Below are 22627 nucleotides of genomic sequence, written 5' to 3' on the forward strand. Positions count from 1 at the left end.
AAACTGCATATCAAACTTTGAATGTTTCATTTGATCACTTATGGTTTCATTTTCTCCCTCCAACCTGTTTATTTGGATTCTTGTGGTAATTCCAAAGATAACATATGAGGACCATTGATGCTCGAATTCTATGAAAATTTTAATTTGTCCCATTAGCAGAATTTTCTGAAAAAATGTTGTTTGATATGAATTTATTTTGGTTGAAAAGCTATGAAAAACTGACATGAGCCAGTGGAGAACCAATGGAGGAAGAATGACAGTGTGGAGGTGGCAGGATCATGAGGAGACCATATAGTGGCTGAATGACACAGCATGGAAGTGGCGGCAGCATGAGGAGACCATATAGTGGCTGAATGACACAGCCTGGAGGTGGCAGCAGCATGAAGAGAACATATTGTGGCTGAATGACACAGCCTGGAGTTGGTGGCAGCATGAGACCACATAGTGGCTCAATGAAACAGCCTGGAGTTGACGGCAGCATGAGGAGACCATATAGTGGCTGAATGAAACAGCCTGGAGTTGGCGGCAGCATGAGGAGACCATATAGTGGCTGAATGACACAGCGTGGAGGTGGCGGCAGCATTAGGAGAACATATAGTGGCTGAATGACACAGCCTGGAATTGGCGGCAGCATGAGGAGACCACATAGTGGCTGAATGAAACAGCCTGGAGTTGGCAACAGCATGGGGAGACCATATAGTGGCTGAATGACACAGCCTGCAATTGGCGGCAGCATGAGGAGACCATATAGTGGTTGAATGAAACAGCCTGGAGTTGGCGGCAGTATGAGGAGAACATCGAGTGGTTGAATGACATAGCCTGGAGGTGGTGGAAGCATAAGGAGACCATATAGTGGCTGAATGACACAGCCTGGAGTTGGTGGCAGCATGAGGAGACCATATAGTGGCTGAATAAAACAGCCTGGAGTTGGCGGCAGCATGAGGAGAACATATTGTGGCTGAATAAGATAGCCTGGAGGTTGCAGAAGCATAAGGAGACCATATAGTGGCTGAATGACAAAGCATGGAGGTGGTGGCAGCATGAGGAGAACATATAGTGGCTGAATAACATAGCCTGGAGGTTGCAGAAGCATAAGGAGACCAAATAGTGGCTGAATGACAAAGCATGGAGGTGGTGGCAGCATGAGGAGACCATATAGTGGCTGAATGACACAGCCTGGAGTTGGCGGCAGCATGAGGAGACCATATAGTGGCTGAATAAAACAGCCTGGAGTTGGCGGCAGCATGAGGAGAACATATTGTGGCAGAATTAGAAAGCCTGGAGGTGGCAGCAGCAGCATCAGGAGTCCTGAAAGTGACCCAGTGACAGAGTGGTGAGGTGGGTGGCAATACCAGTACTCGGTGACGAAGGTGGGTGAAAAAAGGAAAACTTGCCATCAGATGTGTTGCATCAGGCGGTTGGCAGGATCAGAATAGTAGCTGAGGCGCGTAGGCAGAAGAAAAGAAAACGGTCTCTTTTGTAAAAATGTTAGTGTGCACAAGTAAGTATTGAAGATCTGCATTATGTAAAACTTAACTTTTTATAATATGCTTAGGATAAAATATATGGACCTCAAATTATTTTTTTAAATCAAACATAAGTAAAGGTGTGCAAAAAACACCACCAAGTATTGATGTGATGTAAAGACCTCTGTAAGGTGGAAGGGAACAACGTATGGTCCATTTTAACTGGTGGGGTAAAAGCTTCCCCTTTAAGGCCCTACTCTCACATTGTTAATTCCCTTCTTGGAAAGTGTTACTCGCCCTAAAAAGAGCAGCTCCACACAGGAACCTCTCCCTATTTCCACCTACAAACACTGCCATTTCCCAGGGTTTTTAGGTGGAAATAGGGATTGGTTCCTGTGTGGGCCCGCACTTTTTAAGACGAGTAACATTTTTCCTGTAAAAGGTGGAAGGGAATAACGTATTGTCCATTGCAGCAGGTGGGGTAAAAAATTCCCTTGTAAGGTCCTACTCTCGCCCTATTAATTCCCTTCTTGGCAAAGGGACCAGTTAAGTTTGAAGTGGATTTGAGGGGCCTTTCTGTGAGAAATACCCCATAAATGACCCCATTATAGAAACTACACCCCTCAAAGTATTCTAAATGATATTCAGAAAGTTTGCTAACCCTTTAGGTGTTTCACAAGAATAGCAGCAAAACGGAGGAGAAAAATCAAAATCTGCATTTTTTACACTAACTTGTTCTTATTGCCCCATTTTTTTCTTTTTTAAAAGTGGTATAAGGAGAAAAAGCCCCCCAAAATTGTAGCCCAATTTCTCTTGAGTATGGAAATACCTCATATGTTGACATAAAGTGCTCTGCGGCCTTACAACATGGCTCAAGAGGGAAAGAGCAACTGTGGGATTTTTGCCAGAACAGAAAAAAAAAAAAAAAAAAAAACACATGGCATACTATTTTGGAAACTACACCCTCATGGAACTAACAAAGGGTATAGTGAGCACCCAGGTGTTTGACGACTTTGCATTGAAGTTCGACATGAAAATGGAAAATTTGATTTTAAACACGAAAATGACGGTGTTACCCCCAAATTTTTCTTTTTCACAAGGGGTAATAGGAGAAAATGGACCAAAAAATGTAAAGACCAATTTTTTCCGATTTAGAAAACACCCCATATGTGGATGTTAAGTGCTCTGCTGCCGCACTACAATGCTCAGAAGACAAGGAGCAAAATTTGGCTTTTTGAAAGAGAATTTTGCTGAAATGGTTTTTGGGGGGCATGTTGCATTCAGCAATTCCCCAGGGTGCCAGAACAGCAAAAAACAAACAAAAAAAAAACACATGGCAACTATTTGAGAAACTAAACCTCTCAAGGAATGTAACAAGGGGTATAGTGAGCCTTAACCCCTCACAAGTGTTTGACGACTTTGCGTTGAAGTTGGACGTGAAAATGGAAAATTAGATTTTTAACACTAAAATGATGGTGTTACCCCAAATTTTGGAGTAATAGGAGAAAATGGACCCCAAAATTCAAAGCCCAATTTCTCTTGAAAATGCCCCATATGTGGACGTTAAGTGCTCTGCTGGCGCACTACAATGCTCAGAAGACAAGAAGCAAAATTTGGCTTTTTGAAAGAGAATTTTACTGAAATGGTTTTGGGGGGCATTTAGCAAGTCCCCAGGGTGCCAGAACAGCAAAAACAAAAACAAAAAACACATGGCAACTATTTGGGTAACTACATCCCTCGCGGAACTTAACAAGGGGTATAGTGAGCCTTAACACCCCACAGGTGTTTGACGACTTTGCATTGTGCATTTACAAACCTCCCTTGGTGCCAGAACAGCAGAACCCCCCCCCCTACATGTGACACCATTTTGGAAACTACCCCCCTCCAGTACTTACACCTCACAGGTTTTTTGAACAGTGGGTTTTAAAAGTGAAACATTTGATTTTTAGCACTAAAATTACGGTGTTACTCCAAATTTTTCATTTTCACATGGTGTTATAGGAGAAAATGGACCCCAAAATTTGAAGCCCAATTTCTCCCGATTAATAAAATGCCCATATGTGGATGTTAAGTGCTCTGCTGGCGCACTACAGGTCTCAAAGCAGAAGAGAAGGGGAGCCAGTGGACTTTTGGAGAGAGTTTTGCTGGAATTGAAATCGGGGCCATGTGCATTTACAAACCTCCCATAGAGCCAGAACAGCAGAAACTCCCTACATGTGACACCATTCTGGAAACTAAACTCCTCCAGGAACATAGAAGGGTTACAGTGAGGACTGACACCTCACAGGTTTTTTGAACAGTGGGCTGTAAAAGTGAAAAATTAGATTTTTTTTGCCCTATATTGATACCCCAAATGTTTAATTTTCACATGGGTTAATAGGGCAAAAAGCCCCCAAAATTTGTAGTGCAATTTCACCTGAGAAAGAAAATGCCCCATATGTGGATGTAAAGTGCTCTGCAGGCGCACTGCAATGCTCAGAATAAAAGGAGCGCCATTGGGCTTTTGGAGTGAAATGTTTGTTGGAATTGAAGTCGGGACCATGTGCGTTTACAAAGCCCCAATTGTGCAAGAACAGCAGCAACCCCACACATGTGACACCATTTTAGAAGCTACACTCCTCAAGGAACGTAACAAGGGTTATAGTGAATACTTACACCTCCAGAACGGAGGAGCATCGGAGCATCGAGGAGGACGCGCGCTGGTCGGCATGGTAAGTTACCAGCACATCATCTTCGGTGCTGCAACCACTGCTCCTCCGGTCTCGGGATCTACTGCTATGGCCTATAGGCCATAGCAGTAGATCTTAACCACTGACTGGAGGAACAGTGGACGGAGAACTGAAGTGGGGCAATACACAGGCATACAGCCTCCAGCTATTCACTGTATATGGCTGGAAGTTGTATGTCTGTGGGGGGGGGGGGGGCACTGTCTACCTAAAGTAGGGGGACTACAACCTAATATGGGGGAACAATACTTCCAACCGAATGTGGGGAAACTATACTGCCAACCTAATGTGGGGGAAATATACTGCCAACCTAATGTGGGGGGACCTATACTGCCAACCTAATGTGGGGGAACTATACTGCCAACCTAATTTGGGGGAACTATACTGCCAGCCTAATGTGGGGGAACGACTACCTAATGTGGGGGAACTGCAACCTAATGTGGGGAGAAACTATACTGCCAACCTAATGTGGGGGCCTATACTGCCAGCCTAATGTGGGGGAACTACAACCTAATGTGGGGTAACTATACTGCCAACCTAATTTGGGGGAACTATACTGCCAGCCTAATGTGGGGGAACTATACTGCCATCCTAATGTGGGAGGACCTATATTGCCAGCCTAATGTGGGGGAACTGTACTACCAACCTAATGTGGGGAAACTATACCGCCAGCCTAATGTGGGGGAACGACTACCTAATGTGGGGGAACTGCAACCTAATGTGGGGAGACCTATACTGCCAACCTAATGTGGGGGAACTATACTGCCATCCTAATGTGGGGGGACCTATATTGCCAGCCTAATGTGGGGGAACTACAACCTAATGTGGGGGAACTATACTGCCAACCTAATGTGGGGGGGGGGGGGGGAACTATACTGCCAACCTAATGTGGGGGGAACTATACTGCCAAACTAATGTGGGGGAACCTATAATGCCAACCTAATGTGGGGGGGACCTATACCGCCAATCTAATGTGGGGGGACCTATACTGCCAACCTAATGTGGGTGAACTATACTGCCAACCTAATGTGGGGGGAACTATACTGCCAACCTAATGTGGGGGAACTATACTGCCAACCTAATGTGGGGGACCTATACTGCCACCTAATGTTGGGGAACTATACTGCCATCCTAATGTGGGGGGACCTATATTGCCAGCCTAATGTGGGGGAACTACAACCTAATGTGGGGGAACTATACTGCCAACCTAATGTGGGGGGAACTATACTGCCAAACTAATGTGGGGGAACCTATAATGCCAACCTAATGTGGGGGGACCTATACCGCCAATCTAATGTGGGGGGACCTATACTGCCAACCTAATGTGGGTGAACTATACTGCCAACCTAATGTGGGGGGAACTATACTGCCAACCTAATGTGGGGGAACTATACTGCCAACCTAATGTGGGGGGACCTATACTGCCACCTAATGTGGGGGAACTATACTGCCAACCTAATGTGGGAGAACTAGAACCTAATGTGGGGTGAACTATACTGCCAACCTAATGTGGGGGAAAATATACTGCCAGCCTAATTAGGGGGAACTACAACTATACTGCCAACTAGTGTTGAGCGGCATAGGCCATATTCAACTTTGCGATATTTAGCAAATATATGGACGAATATTCGCGGTTTTTTCGCATATGCGTAAATTTGCATATGCGAAAATTCGCATATGTGAAAATGTATGCACTTTATAGCAAGTATACCAGTGTAATTGGGCGGTCTCACACAGTAGTATTAGAGCCTTCTTTAGACCACACAAGCTGGAAGTAGAGAGGGATGATCACTGTGATGTGCACTGTGAAAAAAAATAAAAGCGAATATTTGTAATTTCGAATATATATATAGTGCTATATTCGCGAATATTCGAATTCGAATTGCGAATATTCGCGAGCAACACTACTGCCAACCTAATGTGGGGGGGACCTATACTGCCAACATGATGTGGGGGACCTATACTGCCAACCTAATGTGGGGGGAACTATACTGCCCACCTAATTTCGAGAACCTATACTGCCAACCTAATGTGAGGGAACTACAACCTAATGTGGGGGAACTATACTACCAACCTAATGTGGGGGAACTTCAACCTAATGTGGGGGAACTGTACTACCAACCTAATGTGGGGGAACTATACTGCCAACCTAATGTGGGGAACTATACTGCCAGCCTAATGTGGGGGAACTACAGCCTAATGTGGGGGAAGTATACTGCCTACCTACTGTGGGGGAAAAACAACCTAATGTAGGGAACTACAGCCTAATGTGTGGGAACTATACTGCCAACCTAATGTGGGGGAACTACAACCTAATGTGGGGGAACATACTGCCTACCTAATGTGGGGGAACTACAACCTAATGTGGGGAAACTATATTGCCAACCTAATGTGAGGGAACTATACTGCCAACCTAATGTGTGGAACTACAGCCTAATGTGGGGGAACTATACTGCCTACCTAACGTGGGGGAACTACAACCTAAGGTGGGGGAACTATACTGCCAACCTAATGTGGGGGTACTACAACCTAATGTGGGAGAACTATACTGCTTACCTAATAAGGGGGAACAATACTGAGAACCTAATGTGGGGGAACTATACTGCCAACCCAATGTGGGGGAAATATACTGCCAACCTAATGTGGGGGAACTGTACTGCCAACCTGATGTGGGGGAACTATGCAAAAATATAAAATTGTACTATTCTGAATATATATATAACTTTATTATTTTTCTGTATATAGGGATGTATGAGGGTAATTTTTTGCGATGTGATTTGTAGTTTTTATCGGTACCATTTTAGTTTTGATGGGACTTTTCAATTGCTTTTTAGATATTTTTATTATGGTATTTGAAGTGACCAAAAATCACAGTGACACTGAAAGACTAGCATGTGCTGTTGACCCCCCTACGCACAACGTGGTGGACTTATGGAGTATCATATGGATCCTAGCCATGGTAAAAAACTGCTCAGAAGGGAACTGCAAAGTTGACATTTAAATAGTTTTGTGGACAGAAAGGGAATTTTCATATGTTGACTAAGCTGCAGTGAAAAAAATAAAGAAGTACACTTACCCAGTCCAATCCCCTGCCCGTTTTCTCAGTCCCAATTGCAGTAGTCTTCTTCCAGGTTCCTGGGACATTCCATACAGCTTTGTGTAGTGATTGGCTAAGCATGCATTTCCTAAATGGCATGTCACAGGAATCATAAAGAAAAGGATAGTTGCCAGAAACTGTTAGGATTCGGCAGGCTGGATGTGGATCCTCTGTGTCAGCGAGGGATTGGCGTGGACCGTACCGGTGGACCGGTTCTAGGTTGCTACTGGTATTCACCAGAGCCCGCCGCAAAGCAGGATGGTCTTGCTGCGGCGGTAGCAACCAGGTCGTATCCACCGGCAACGGCTCAACCTCGCTGACTGCTGAGAAGGCGTGGGACAGAAGGACTAGACAGAGGCGAGGTCAGACGTAGCAGAAGGTCAGGGCAGGCGGCAAGGTTCGTAGTCAATGGTGATAGCAAGAGGTCTGGAACACTGGTATGGCAAACACAGTAAACGCTTTCTCTAGGCACAAGGGCAACAAGATCCGGCAAGGAAGGGAAGGGGAAGTGAGGTTATATGGACGTGGAAAAGGTGGAAGCTAATAGACTGATTGGGCCAGGCACCAATCATTGGTGCACTGGCTCTTTAAATCTTAGAGAGCTGGTGCGTGCGCGCCCTAAGGAGCGGAGCCGCGCGCCAGGACGTGACAGCCGGGGACCGGGACAGGTGAGTAGCTTGGGATGCGATTCGCGAGCGGGCGCGTCCCGCTATGCGAATCGCATCCCCGCCGGCAGTGTCAGTGCAGCGCTCCCGGTCAGCGGGTCTGACCGGGGCGCTGCAGAGAGGGGAACGCCGCGAGCGCTCCGGGGAGGAGCAGGGACCCGGAGCGCTCGGCGTAACAGAAACATTGTAGCAGCAGAGGGTGGGGATGCATTTTTGGGCTCTGAGATAAGTATTAGAGATGAGCGAACTTTTGAAAAATTCTATTCAGCCGATTCCCCAAATTTTTCGAAAAAATTAGTTTCGATCCAAATTTATTTGCGGCGAATCTATATACAAAACGGCTATTTCTGAACTATAGAGAGCCTCAACGGACCACAAGTGCAGGACCTCCACACCAGCGTAGGGTTGAGCCCCTCCTGCCATTTCAGACCACGTCAATGTAGTTGTTTAATGTTTCAATAAAGGTGTAGAACACTTTGCCTTGTTCTAACACACATATGAAGTGTGCTAGGGTAGTGAAATAATACTGTTATTCACAATGACAAGCAGATTACAGGCATCGCTTTTAGAATCACTGCCGCAGAGCGGCATAATGACAGAGCCTGGAGGTGGCATCAGTATGAGGAGACCATATAGTGGCTGAATGACACAGCGTGGAGGTGTTGGCAGCATGAGGAGATCATATAGTAGCTGAATGACACAGCTTGGATGTGGCTGAAGCATGAGGAGACCATATAGTGGCTGAATGACACAGCGTGGAGGTGTTGGCAGCATGAGGAGACCATATAGTGGCTGAATGACACAGCGTGGAGCTGGCAGCAGCATGAGTAGACACTAGGGCTTCACAATCCCTAGGATTAAAAGATGAATTTTTAAATTGAAATTGAAGATTTATGGTAGCTAGTGCTACCATAAAAAATGTTAAGCCCAGGCCCAGCATCAGTAAACCATATATTGGCTGAATGACACAGCCTGGAGGTGGCTCAAACATGAGGAGACCATACAATGGCTCAATGACACAGCCTGGAGTTGATTGAAGCATGAGGAGACCATATAGTGTCTGAATAGCACAGCCTAGAGTTGGCAGAAGCATGAGGAGACCACTGAAATTTAAGATTTTTAAATATAAATGTAAGATTTTGAAATTGAAATTGAGGATTTTGAAATTGAAATTTTAACTGACAAGTTTTAGTGTCCCGGGCCCCGGCGTGTGGGTAGAAAAAAAAAAAAAATCTATCAAGGAGTCACATGTTACATGGCAGCACAATGACATCAGCCTGGAGGTGTCACGATTCGGCTGGCTGGAGGTGGATCCTCTGTGCCAGAGAGGGATTGGCGTGGACCGTGTTGGTGGACCGGTTCTAAGTTGCTACTGGTATTCACCAGAGCCCGCCGCAAAGCGGGATGGTCTTGCAGCGGCGGTAGCAACCAGGTTGTATCCACCAGCAACGGCTCAACCTCTCTGACTGCTGAAGATAGGCGCTGTACAAGGGAGTAGACAAGAGCAAGGTCGGACGTAGCAGAAGGTCAGGGCAGGCAGCAAGGATCGTAGTCAGGGGCAACGGCAGGAGGTCAGGAACACAGGCTAGGAACACACAAGGAAACGCTTTCACTGGCACAATGGCAACAAGATCCGGCAAGGGAGTGCAGGGGAAGTGATGTATAAATAGGGAGTGCACAGGTGAACACACTAATTAAGCCTGCTGCGCCAATCAGTGGCGCAGTGGCCCTTTAAATTGCAGAGACCCGGCGCGCGCGCGCCCTAAGGAGCGGGGCCGCGCGCGCCGGGACAAGACCGACGGGGAGCGAGTCAGGTACGGGAGCCGGGATGCGCATCGCGAGCGGGCGCCTCCCGCATCGCGAATCGCATCCCAGCTGAGAGAGACATTGCAGCGCACCCGGTCAGCAGGTCTGACCGGGGCGCTGCAAATGCGAGGAAGTTGCGAGCGCTCTGGGGAGGAGCGGGGACCCGGAGCGCTCGGCGTAACAGTACCCCCCCCCTTGGGTCTCCCCCTCTTCTTGGAGCCTGAGAACCTGAGAATAAGACTTTTGTCTAGGATGTTATCCTCAGGTTCCCAGGATTTCTCTTCTGGACCACAGCCTTCCCAATCCACCAAGAAATTTTTTTTTCCTCTGACCGTCTTGGAGGCCAGAATCTCCTTCACGGAGAAGACGTCAGAAGAACCGGATACAGGAGTGGGAGAAACAAGTTTGGGAGAGAAGCGGTTAATGATGAGTGGTTTAAGGAGAGAGACATGGAAGGCATTGGGAATACGAAGAGAAGGAGGAAGGAGGAGTTTGTAAGAGACAGGGTTAATCTGGCACAAGACTTTGAAAGGACCAAGATAGCGTGGTCCCAGTTTGTAACTGGGGACACGAAAGTGGACATATTTAGCAGAGAGCCATACCTTGTCTCCGGGAGCAAAAATTGGGGGAGTTCTTCTTTTCTTATCGGCAAATCTTTTCATCCGGGATGAAGCCTGTAAAAGAGAATTTTGGGTCACTTTCCATATGGTGGAGAGATCACGAGTCACTTCATCCACAGCGGGCAAACCAGAGGGCAAGGGAGTAGGGAGGGGGGGAAGAGGGTGACGGCCGTACACCACGAAAAATGGGGACTTAGCAGAAGATTCGGAGACTCTGAAGTTGTATGAGAATTCGGCCCATGGTAGAAGATCTGCCCAGTCATCCTGGCGGGAGGAAACAAAATGCCGTAAATAGTCACCCAGGACCTGATTAATTCTTTCTACTTGCCCATTGGATTGGGGATGATAAGAAGAAGAGAAGTTTAATTTAATCTTGAGCTGTTTACAGAGGGCCCTCCAGAATTTAGACACAAATTGGACGCCTCTATCCGAGACGATATGCGTGGGCAATCCATGAAGGCGAAAAATGTGTACAAAAAATTGCTTTGCCAACTGAGGCGCTGAAGGAAGACCAGGAAGAGGAATAAAATGTGCCATCTTGGAAAATCGATCAACGACCACCCAAACAACTGTGTTGCCACGGGATGAGGGCAAGTCTGTAATAAAGTCCATACCAATCTGTGACCAAGGCTGTTCGGGAACGGGCAGAGGATGAAGGAGGCCAGCAGGCTTCTGGCGAGGAGTCTTATCCCGGGCACAGACAGTACAGGCCCGCACAAAATCAACAACATCCGTCTCCAGAGTCGGCCACCAATAAAAACGAGAGATGAGTTGCAAGGATTTTTTGATGCCCGCATGGCCTGCGAGATGGGAGGAGTGTCCCCATTTGAGAATCCCGAGACGCTGGCGTGGAGAAACGAAGGTCTTCCCTGGAGGAGTTTGCCTGATGGAGGCTGGAGAAGTGGAGATCAGACAGTCCGGAGGAATGATGTGTTGCGGAGAGACCTCTACTTCAGAGGCATCAGAAGAACGAGAGAGGGCATCGGCCCTAATGTTCTTGTCAGCAGGGCGAAAATGAATTTCAAAGTTAAAACGGGCAAAGAACAACGACCACCTGGCCTGGCGAGGGTTCAGTCGTTGGGCAGACTGGAGATAGGAGAGATTCTTGTGATCAGTGTATATGATAACTGGAAATTTTGATCCCTCCAGCAGATGCCTCCATTCCTCAAGCGCCAATTTAATGGCCAGTAGTTCTCGATCCCCGATGGAGTAATTTCTCTCCGCTGGAGAGAAGGTCCTAGAAAAAAACCCATAAGTAACAGCATGCCCGGAAGAATTTTTTTGTAGAAGGACAGCTCCAGCTCCCACCGAGGAGGCGTCTACCTCCAATAGGAAGGGTTTAGATGGGTCAGGTGTGGAGAGCACGGGAGCAGAAGAAAAGGCAGACTTGAGATGTTTAAATGCGTCTTCCGCTTGTGGAGACCAGGACTTGGGATTGGCATTTTTTTTGGTTAAAGCCACGATAGGAGCCACAATAGTGGAAAAGTGTGGAATAAATTGTCTGTAATAATTGGCAAACCCCAAAAAACGTTGGATAGCACAGAGTCCGGAGGGGCGTGGCCAATCTAAGACGGCAGAGAGTTTATCTGGGTCCATTTGTAGTCCCTGGCCAGAGACCAAGTATCCTAGGAAAGGAAGAGATTGACATTCAAAGAGACATTTCTCCATCTTGGCATAAAGTTGATTGTCCCGAAGTCTCTGAAGAACCATGCGGACATGCTGGCGGTGTTCTTCTAAGTTGGCAGAAAAAATCAGAATATCGTCCAGATAAACCACAACACAGGAATATAAGAGATCACGAAAAATGTCATTAACAAAGTCTTGGAAGACGGCAGGGGCGTTGCACAGGCCAAAGGGCATGACCAGATACTCAAAGTGTCCATCTCTGGTGTTAAATGCAGTCTTCCATTCGTCCCCCTCCCTGATGCGGATGAGATTATAAGCCCCCCTTAAGTCCAGTTTGGTAAAGATGTGGGCACCTTGTAGGCGATCAAAGAGTTCCGAGATAAGAGGTAAGGGGTAGCGGTTTTTTACCGTGATTTTATTAAGTCCGCGGTAGTCAATGCAAGGGCGTAGGGAGCCATCTTTTTTGGACACAAAAAAAAATCCAGCTCCGGCAGGAGAGGAGGATTTGCGGATAAAGCCCTTTTTTAAATTTTCCTGGATGTACTCTGACATGGCAAGAGTCTCTGGAGCAGACAGAGGATAGATTCTGCCCCGGGGTGGAGTAGTACCCGGGAGGAGGTCAATAGGACAGTCATAAGGCCTGTGAGGGGGTAAAGTCTCAGCTTGCTTCTTGCAAAAGACGTCAGCATAGTCCATATAAGCCTTAGGAAGACCGGATACAGGGGGAACCACAGGGTCACGGCAGGGAGTACTGGGAACCGGTTTAAGACAGTCCTTGAGACAAGAAGTACCCCAGTTCTTGATTTCTCCTGTTGACCAATCAAGGGTTGGGGAATGGCGTTGAAGCCACGGTAATCCAAGAAGAATTTCAGAAGTGCAGTTGGAGAGGACCAAAAATTCAATTTTTTCGTGATGAGGTCCGATGCACATTAGGAGAGGTTCCGTGCGGTAGCGCACGGTACAGTCCAATCTTTCATTGTTAACAGAATTGATGTAGAGGGGTCTGGCGAGACTGGTCACCGGGATGTTGAACCTGTTGATGAGAGAGGCCAAAATAAAATTTCCTGCAGATCCGGAATCCAGGAAGGCCATAGCAGAGAAGGAGAAGGTAGAGGAAGATATCCGCACAGGCACAGTAAGGCGTGGAGAAGCAGAGTTGACATCAAAAACTGTCTCACCTTTGTGCGGAATCAGCGGACGTCTTTCCAGGCGGGGAGGACGGATAGGACAATCCTTCAAGAAGTGTTCGGTACTGGCACAGTACAGGCACAGATTCTCCATGCGGCGTCGTGTCCTCTCTTGAGGTGTCAAGCGAGACCGGTCAACTTGCATAGCATCCACGGCGGGAGGCACAAGAACGGATTGCAGAGGACCAGAGGAGAGAGGAGCCGGGGAGAGAAACCGCCTCGTGCGAACAAAGTCCATATCCTGGCGGAGCTCCTGACGCCTTTCGGAAAAACGCATGTCAATGCGGGTGGCCAGATGAATAAGTTCATGCAGGTTAGCAGGAATTTCTCGTGCGGCCAGCACATCTTTAATGTTGCTGGATAGGCCTTTTTTTAAGGTCGCGCAGAGGGCCTCATTATTCCAGGATAATTCGGAGGCAAGAGTACGGAATTGGATGGCGTACTCGCCAACAGAAAAATTACCCTGGACCAGGTTCAGCAGGGCAGTCTCAGCAGAAGAGGCTCGGGCAGGTTCCTCAAAGACACTTCGAATCTCCGTGAAGAAGGAGTGTACAGAGGCAGTGACAGGGTCATTGCGGTCCCAGAGCGGTGTGGCCCATGACAGAGCTTTCCCAGACAGAAGGCTGACTACGAAAGCCACCTTAGACCTTTCAGTAGGAAACTGGTCCGACATCATCTCCAAGTGCAGGGAACATTGTGAAAGAAAGCCACGGCAAAACTTAGAGTCCCCATCAAATTTATCCGGCAAGGATAATCGTAGGCCGGAAGCGGCCACTCGCTGCGGAGGAGGTGCAGGAGCTGGCGAAGGAGATTGTGCTGGAGTTGTGGTAATAGCTGCTGTAGCATCACGGTCAGTTGAGACAGCTGGTGGCCTTGTTGCGACTGCTGGGCGACCACCGTGGTGAGGTCGACGACAACTGGCAGTGGGACTTCAGCGGGATCCATGGCCGGATCTACTGTCACGATTCGGCTGGCTGGAGGTGGATCCTCTGTGCCAGAGAGGGATTGGCGTGGACCGTGTTGGTGGACCGGTTGTAAGTTGCTACTGGTATTCACCAGAGCCCGCCGCAAAGCGGGATGGTCTTGCAGCGGCGGTAGCAACCAGGTCGTATCCACCAGCAACGGCTCAACCTCTCTGACTGCTGAAGATAGGCGCGGTACAAGGGAGTAGACAAGAGCAAGGTCGGACGTAGCAGAAGATCAGGGCAGGCAGCAAGGATCGTAGTCAGGGGCAACGGCAGGAGGTCAGGAACACAGGCTAGGAACACACAAGGAAACGCTTTCACTGGCACAATGGCAACAAGATCCGGCAAGGGAGTGCAGGGGAAGTGATGTATAAATAGGGAGTGCACAGGTGAACACACTAATTAAGCCTGCTGCGCCAATCAGTGGCGCAGTGGCCCTTTAAATTGCAGAGACCCTAAGGAGCGGGGACGCGCGCGCTGGGACAAGACCGACGGGGAGCGAGTCAGGTACGGGAGCCGGGATGTGCATCGCGAGCGGGCGCCTCCCGCATCGCGAATCGCATCCCGGCTGAGAGAGACATTGCAGCGCACCCGGTCAGCAGGTCTGACCGGGGCGCTGCAAATGCGAGGAAGTTGCGAGCGCTCCGGGGAGGAGCGGGGACCCGGAGCGCTCGGCGTAACAGGAGGTGACATCAGTATGAGGAAACCATTTAGTTGCTGAATGACACAGCGTGGAGCTGGCAGCAGCATGTGTAGACACTAGGGCTCCACAATTCCTAAGATTAAAAGATCAATTTTGAAATTTCCATTGAAGATATATGTTATTTAGTGCTACCATAAACATATATATAGGCAATGTCCTAGGCCCAGCACCATCACTAAACCATATAGTTGCTGAATGACAGAGACTGGAGCTGGCTGAAGCATCAGCAAACCATATATTGGATGAATGGCACAGCCTGGAGGTGGCTGAAGCATCAGTAAACCATATATTGGATGAATGGCACAGCCTGAAGGTGGCTGAAGCATCAGTAAAATATATATTGGATGAATGACAGCCTGGATTTGGCTGAAGTATGAGAATACCATATAGTGTCTGAATGGCACAGCCTGGAGTTGGCAGAAGCATGAGGAGACCATTGAAATGTAAGATTTTTTAAATAGAAATTTAAGATTTTGAAATTGAAATTGAGGATTTGGAAACTGAAATTTTAACTCCCAAGTTTTAGCGTTCCGGGCCCCGGTGTGTTAGTACAAAAGACCAAATTTATCAAGGAGTCACATGTCACATGGCGGCAGAATGATAGAGCATGGAGATGGCATTAGTATGATGAGACCATATAGTGGCTGAATGGCTGCCTGGAGTTTGTGGCAGCATGGGGAGACCATATAGTGTCTGAATGGCACAGCCTGGAGTTAGCTGAAGCATGAGGAGACCATATAGTGTCTGAATGGCACAGCTTGGAGTTGGCTGAATCATGAGGAGACCATATAGTTTCTGAATGGCACAGCATGGAGCTGGCAGCAGCATGAGTAGACACTAGGGCTTTACAATCCCTAAGATTAAAAGATTAATTTTGAAATTTAAATTGAAGATTTGTGGTAGCTAGTGCTACCATAAACAGTTTTAGGCCCAGGCCCAGCAGCATCAGTAAACCATATATTGGCTGAATGACACAGCCTGGAGGTGGCTGAAGCATGAGGAGACCATATATTGGCTAAATGACACAGCCTGGAGGTGGCTGAAGCATGAGGAGACCATATAGAGGTGGAATGACACAGCCTGGAGGTGGCTGAAGCATGAGGAGACCATATAGAGGCTTAATGACATAGCCTGGAGTTGGCAGAAGCATGAAGAGACCATTAAAATTTAAGATTTTAAAATTTAACTTTAAGATTTTTAAATTGAGGATTTTTAAATTGAAATTTTAACTCCCAAGTTTTAGTGTCCCGCGCCCCAGCGTGTGGGTACACAGGACCAAATTTAACAAGGAGTCACATGTCACAGGGTAGCACAATGAGAGAACCTTGAGGTGGCAGAAGCAGCATGAGGGCCATGCCAACTGAGGGTTGAGTCTGAGGAACCCACCGACTGTTGTGGATCAATCACGGCTGCTGGTTTGCTGGTCAAGACATGACTGATAGCTGACACCGGGAGCTCAGACCTCTCGCTGCTACTCCGGCTGCCACACGCCCCTACTCTGCTGCGACCTCTGCCTGCGCCTGATGAATTTAGGCCTCTGCCACTCCACTCTGCCTGACATACTTATTGCATATATGAGGGGAGTACAATATGCTTCACTAAGCTTAAAACAGCAATTGTCTAGAACAGCATCAGATGTTTACTATTGGCTGTCCTTTCACAGTATATAGACCCTTGACAGATTAACAGGTCCAGAAAAGTACACTACTTAGATGTAAGTATGTGGTATGCACTTATGAGGGCAGAAAAATGCGCTACTGTACACTTAAAAAAAATTATTTTAGTAAAACACCAGCCGGTGATTACTTTTGGCTGTCCTTTCACAGTATGCAGGCCCTTGACAGATTAACAGGTACAAAATAGTACACCACTTAGATGTAGGTCTGTGGGATGCACTTATGAGGGCAGAAAAATGCACTACTGTACGCTTAAAAAATTTATTTTAATAAAACACCAGCCGGTGATTACTTTTGCCTGTACTTTTACAGTATCTAGGCCCTTGACAGATTGACAGGCACAAAATAGTACACTACTTAGATGTACGTATGTGGTATACACTTATGAGGGCAGAAAAATGCGTTACAGTAAGCTTAAAAATTCTGTATTTTTGTAAAACACCAGCTGGTGATTACTTTTGCCTGAACTTTCACAGTATCTAGGCCCTTGACAGATTAACATGTACAAAATAGTACACTATTTAGATGTACGTATGTGGGATGCTCTTATGAGGGCAGAAAAATGCGCTACAGTACGCTTAATAAATGTATTTGAGTAAAACAACAGCTGGAATGTACTGCTGGGAATTACACCTTCTACAGACTAGTATAAGCAGCAGATGATTTGTTGTGGAACAAAGACACAGAATTGCGCTGAAAAATACTTCCTGCCTCCTCTGCTAAGGTTTATGAAGTTGAGGTAGCTTGTTGAAATGTATGAGGCAGCTCACCGCTATGTTCCCCTCTCTATAATACTATGCCGAAGAAAGTGACTGGGAGGTTAATGGCTGCAGTAAAAATCCTTTTCAGTGAAAAAAACACTGCTCTCTGTCCACCAGAACGCTGATGTGACTAGGATGTGAAACACTGCTGGAATTAGCTTTTCTGTGTAACACACACACAGCGATGTCCGTCCTATCTGTATGCAGTGTAATGAATGATATGACGAGACACAAAATGGCTGCAGGATATATAGGGATGTGACATCACAGGGGTGACTGGCTGCTGGTAACCCTCTATTGTGCCCTTAAGACTGCTCTGCAACCATCAAGATTACTATGCTGTTTATTTTGTGTTTGCAACCATCAAGTTCTTTTGTTCTTCTGAAGACATGAAGTCATCTGTTCAACCCATACAGTCTGCTATTGATTCTTCATGGGTAAATCTTTTTTGTTGCCAAGTACAACCTGTTCTGCCTACTTAAAGGGGAACTCTGGTGGAAACAAGGGGAAAAAAATGTTTTCAAATCAACTGGTGCCAGAAAGTTAAACAGATTTGTAAATTACTTCTATCTAAAAATCTTAATCCTTACAGTACTTATCAGCTGCTGTATACTACAGAGAAAACTGTGCAGTTCTTTCCAGTCTGACCACACTGCTCTCTGCTGCCACCTCTGTTCCTGTCAGGAACTGTCCAGATTAGAAGCAAATCCCCATAGAAAACCTTCCCTGCTCTCCACAGTTCCTGACACGGACAGAGGTGTCAGCAGAGAGCACTGTGGTCAGGCTAGAAAGAACTTCACAAATTTCTCTATAGTTATCTGTAGTATACAGCATCTGATAAGTACTGGAAGGGTTAAGATTTTTAAATAGAATAAATTTACAAATCTGTTTTACTTTCTGGCACCAGTTCATTCGAGAGAAAAAAAAATTCCACCGGAGTACCCCTTTAAAGAGCTTGTCTAGGATTAGAAAAACATGGCTGCTTTCTTCCATATACAGTGCCCACACTAGTTAACAGGTTGCGTGTGGTATTGCAGCTCAGTCCTATTCACTAGAATAGAGTTGAGTTGCAATACCTAACCTGTGGACAGGTGTGGCACTGATTTTGGAAGAAAACTGCCAAAGTAGGACATGCTGCACAGATACTATACATTCACCTCCTGCAAGTACCTGTATTGTATTCTACTATTATACCTCCATTATGCGACTTCTGGTCACAACTTTTTTTTTTTTTTCTTTGATTCTGGGTGAATTATAGAACAAAAAATATTTCCTATGTCACGCTACCAAATTGGGGCATGCAGAGTATGGGCATCATATTGTGGTGCCATAGAAATTGGCAGTTTATGGAGATAACATGCATCTATATGCATGAGCCCTAAATAATCTGAATGAGTTCAATAGAAAGAAAATGATAATAGTTCTGCTATAACAGGATATAAAGCTGGAGTCTATGATTAGAGATGATTTCTGCTCTAAGGTTTTGCTTAGACAAGTGTTTCCCAACCAGGGTGCCTCCAGCTGTTGCAAAACTACAACCCCCAGCATGCCCATACAGCCTTCGGCTATTACCCTAAATAATTTGAATAAGTTCAATAGAAAGAAAATGGTAATAGTTCTGCCATAACAGGATACAAAGCTGGAGTCTATGGTTAGAGATGATTTCTGCACTAAGGTTTTGCTTAGACTAGTGTTTCCTAACCAAGGTGCCTCCAGCTGTTGCAAAACTACAACCCCCAGCATGCCCAGACAGCCGAAGGCTGTCTGGGCATGCTGGGGTTGTAGTTTTGCAACAGCTGGAGACACCCTGGTTAGGAAACACTGGCTTAGACCATCAAAGCTATTTTGCTTCTGATCCTGATCCTGCCCACCCAGGCATTAAAATCTGTAATGCATTAGAATATGAAATCCCTCTACTGCCTATAAGGATTTTTTTTTTCTTATACAGAAGCTCCTGTAATGCTTCAAGTTGAGTTACTAAGTGCAATGAGAGCTCTGAACCAACAGCTCTAGTGGAGTAGAGAGGGGGCTGCTGCTTCTTCCATGTGCTGCTGACTCTGTTCACTTGGTCTGTGAAGGTGCTGGAGAAGCTTCTACTCTCTGACAACCTAGAAGAAGACTTGTTACATTTACAACCTAGAAGAAGACTTGTTACATTTACAACCTAGAAGAAGACTTGTTACATTTACAACCTAGAAGAAGACTTGTTACATTTACAACCTCCTAAGAAGACTTGTTACATTTCTATTTTTACCTCTGAGGACCTAACATCTTATTATCTTTTTACATCATATATTCATTGAGATTTTTAGACTGGACCTCATGCTTTCAATTCTAATGTATTCCACTGACCACCCTGGAATCCTCCTAACCTGAACTACTACTCTGTAAGATGAAGACTATAGCATCTGTGCTCATTGTAACTTTCCCTCTTCTACTTTTTGTGAGTATATCTGCATTGTGTCAGTCTTATATCTCTATAAAAAGCGTGGAGCTGGCAGCAGCATGTGTAGACACTAGGGCTCCACAATTCCTAAGATTAAAAGATCAATTTTGAAATTTCCATTGAAGATATATGTTATTTAGTGCTACCATAAACATATATATAGGCAATGTCCTAGGCCCAGCACCATCACTAAACCATATAGTTGCTGAATGACAGAGACTGGAGCTGGCTGAAGCATCAGCAAACCATATATTGGATGAATGGCACAGCCTGGAGGTGGCTGAAGCATCAGTAAACCATATATTGGATGAATGGCACAGCCTGAAGGTGGCTGAAGCATCAGTAAAATATATATTGGATGAATGACAGCCTGGATTTGGCTGAAGTATGAGAATACCATATAGTGTCTGAATGGCACAGCCTGGAGTTGGCAGAAGCATGAGGAGACCATTGAAATGTAAGATTTTTTAAATAGAAATTTAAGATTTTGAAATTGAAATTGAGGATTTGGAAACTGAAATTTTAACTCCCAAGTTTTAGCGTTCCGGGCCCCGGTGTGTTAGTACAAAAGACCAAATTTATCAAGGAGTCACATGTCACATGGCGGCAGAATGATAGAGCATGGAGATGGCATTAGTATGATGAGACCATATAGTGGCTGAATGGCTGCCTGGAGTTTGTGGCAGCATGGGGAGACCATATAGTGTCTGAATGGCACAGCCTGGAGTTAGCTGAAGCATGAGGAGACCATATAGTGTCTGAATGGCACAGCTTGGAGTTGGCTGAATCATGAGGAGACCATATAGTTTCTGAATGGCACAGCATGGAGCTGGCAGCAGCATGAGTAGACACTAGGGCTTTACAATCCCTAAGATTAAAAGATTAATTTTGAAATTTAAATTGAAGATTTGTGGTAGCTAGTGCTACCATAAACAGTTTTAGGCCCAGGCCCAGCAGCATCAGTAAACCATATATTGGCTGAATGACACAGCCTGGAGGTGGCTGAAGCATGAGGAGACCATATATTGGCTAAATGACACAGCCTGGAGGTGGCTGAAGCATGAGGAGACCATATAGAGGTGGAATGACACAGCCTGGAGGTGGCTGAAGCATGAGGAGACCATATAGAGGCTTAATGACATAGCCTGGAGTTGGCAGAAGCATGAAGAGACCATTAAAATTTAAGATTTTAAAATTTAACTTTAAGATTTTTAAATTGAGGATTTTTAAATTGAAATTTTAACTCCCAAGTTTTAGTGTCCCGCGCCCCAGCGTGTGGGTACACAGGACCAAATTTAACAAGGAGTCACATGTCACAGGGTAGCACAATGAGAGAACCTTGAGGTGGCAGAAGCAGCATGAGGGCCATGCCAACTGAGGGTTGAGTCTGAGGAACCCACCGACTGTTGTGGATCAATCACGGCTGCTGGTTTGCTGGTCAAGACATGACTGATAGCTGACACCGGGAGCTCAGACCTCTCGCTGCTACTCCGGCTGCCACACGCCCCTACTCTGCTGCGACCTCTGCCTGCGCCTGATGAATTTAGGCCTCTGCCACTCCACTCTGCCTGACATACTTATTGCATATATGAGGGGAGTACAATATGCTTCACTAAGCTTAAAACAGCAATTGTCTAGAACAGCATCAGATGTTTACTATTGGCTGTCCTTTCACAGTATATAGACCCTTGACAGATTAACAGGTCCAGAAAAGTACACTACTTAGATGTAAGTATGTGGTATGCACTTATGAGGGCAGAAAAATGCGCTACTGTACACTTAAAAAAAATTATTTTAGTAAAACACCAGCCGGTGATTACTTTTGGCTGTCCTTTCACAGTATGCAGGCCCTTGACAGATTAACAGGTACAAAATAGTACACCACTTAGATGTAGGTCTGTGGGATGCACTTATGAGGGCAGAAAAATGCACTACTGTACGCTTAAAAAATTTATTTTAATAAAACACCAGCCGGTGATTACTTTTGCCTGTACTTTTACAGTATCTAGGCCCTTGACAGATTGACAGGCACAAAATAGTACACTACTTAGATGTACGTATGTGGTATACACTTATGAGGGCAGAAAAATGCGTTACAGTAAGCTTAAAAATTCTGTATTTTTGTAAAACACCAGCTGGTGATTACTTTTGCCTGAACTTTCACAGTATCTAGGCCCTTGACAGATTAACATGTACAAAATAGTACACTATTTAGATGTACGTATGTGGGATGCTCTTATGAGGGCAGAAAAATGCGCTACAGTACGCTTAATAAATGTATTTGAGTAAAACAACAGCTGGAATGTACTGCTGGGAATTACACCTTCTACAGACTAGTATAAGCAGCAGATGATTTGTTGTGGAACAAAGACACAGAATTGCGCTGAAAAATACTTCCTGCCTCCTCTGCTAAGGTTTATGAAGTTGAGGTAGCTTGTTGAAATGTATGAGGCAGCTCACCGCTATGTTCCCCTCTCTATAATACTATGCCGAAGAAAGTGACTGGGAGGTTAATGGCTGCAGTAAAAATCCTTTTCAGTGAAAAAAACACTGCTCTCTGTCCACCAGAACGCTGATGTGACTAGGATGTGAAACACTGCTGGAATTAGCTTTTCTGTGTAACACACACACAGCGATGTCCGTCCTATCTGTATGCAGTGTAATGAATGATATGACGAGACACAAAATGGCTGCAGGATATATAGGGATGTGACATCACAGGGGTGACTGGCTGCTGGTAACCCTCTATTGTGCCCTTAAGACTGCTCTGCAACCATCAAGATTACTATGCTGTTTATTTTGTGTTTGCAACCATCAAGTTCTTTTGTTCTTCTGAAGACATGAAGTCATCTGTTCAACCCATACAGTCTGCTATTGATTCTT

The sequence above is a fragment of the Hyla sarda genome, chromosome 5, assembly GCF_029499605.1.
Source record: "Hyla sarda isolate aHylSar1 chromosome 5, aHylSar1.hap1, whole genome shotgun sequence".
Classification (NCBI taxonomy): Eukaryota; Metazoa; Chordata; class Amphibia; order Anura; family Hylidae; genus Hyla; species Hyla sarda.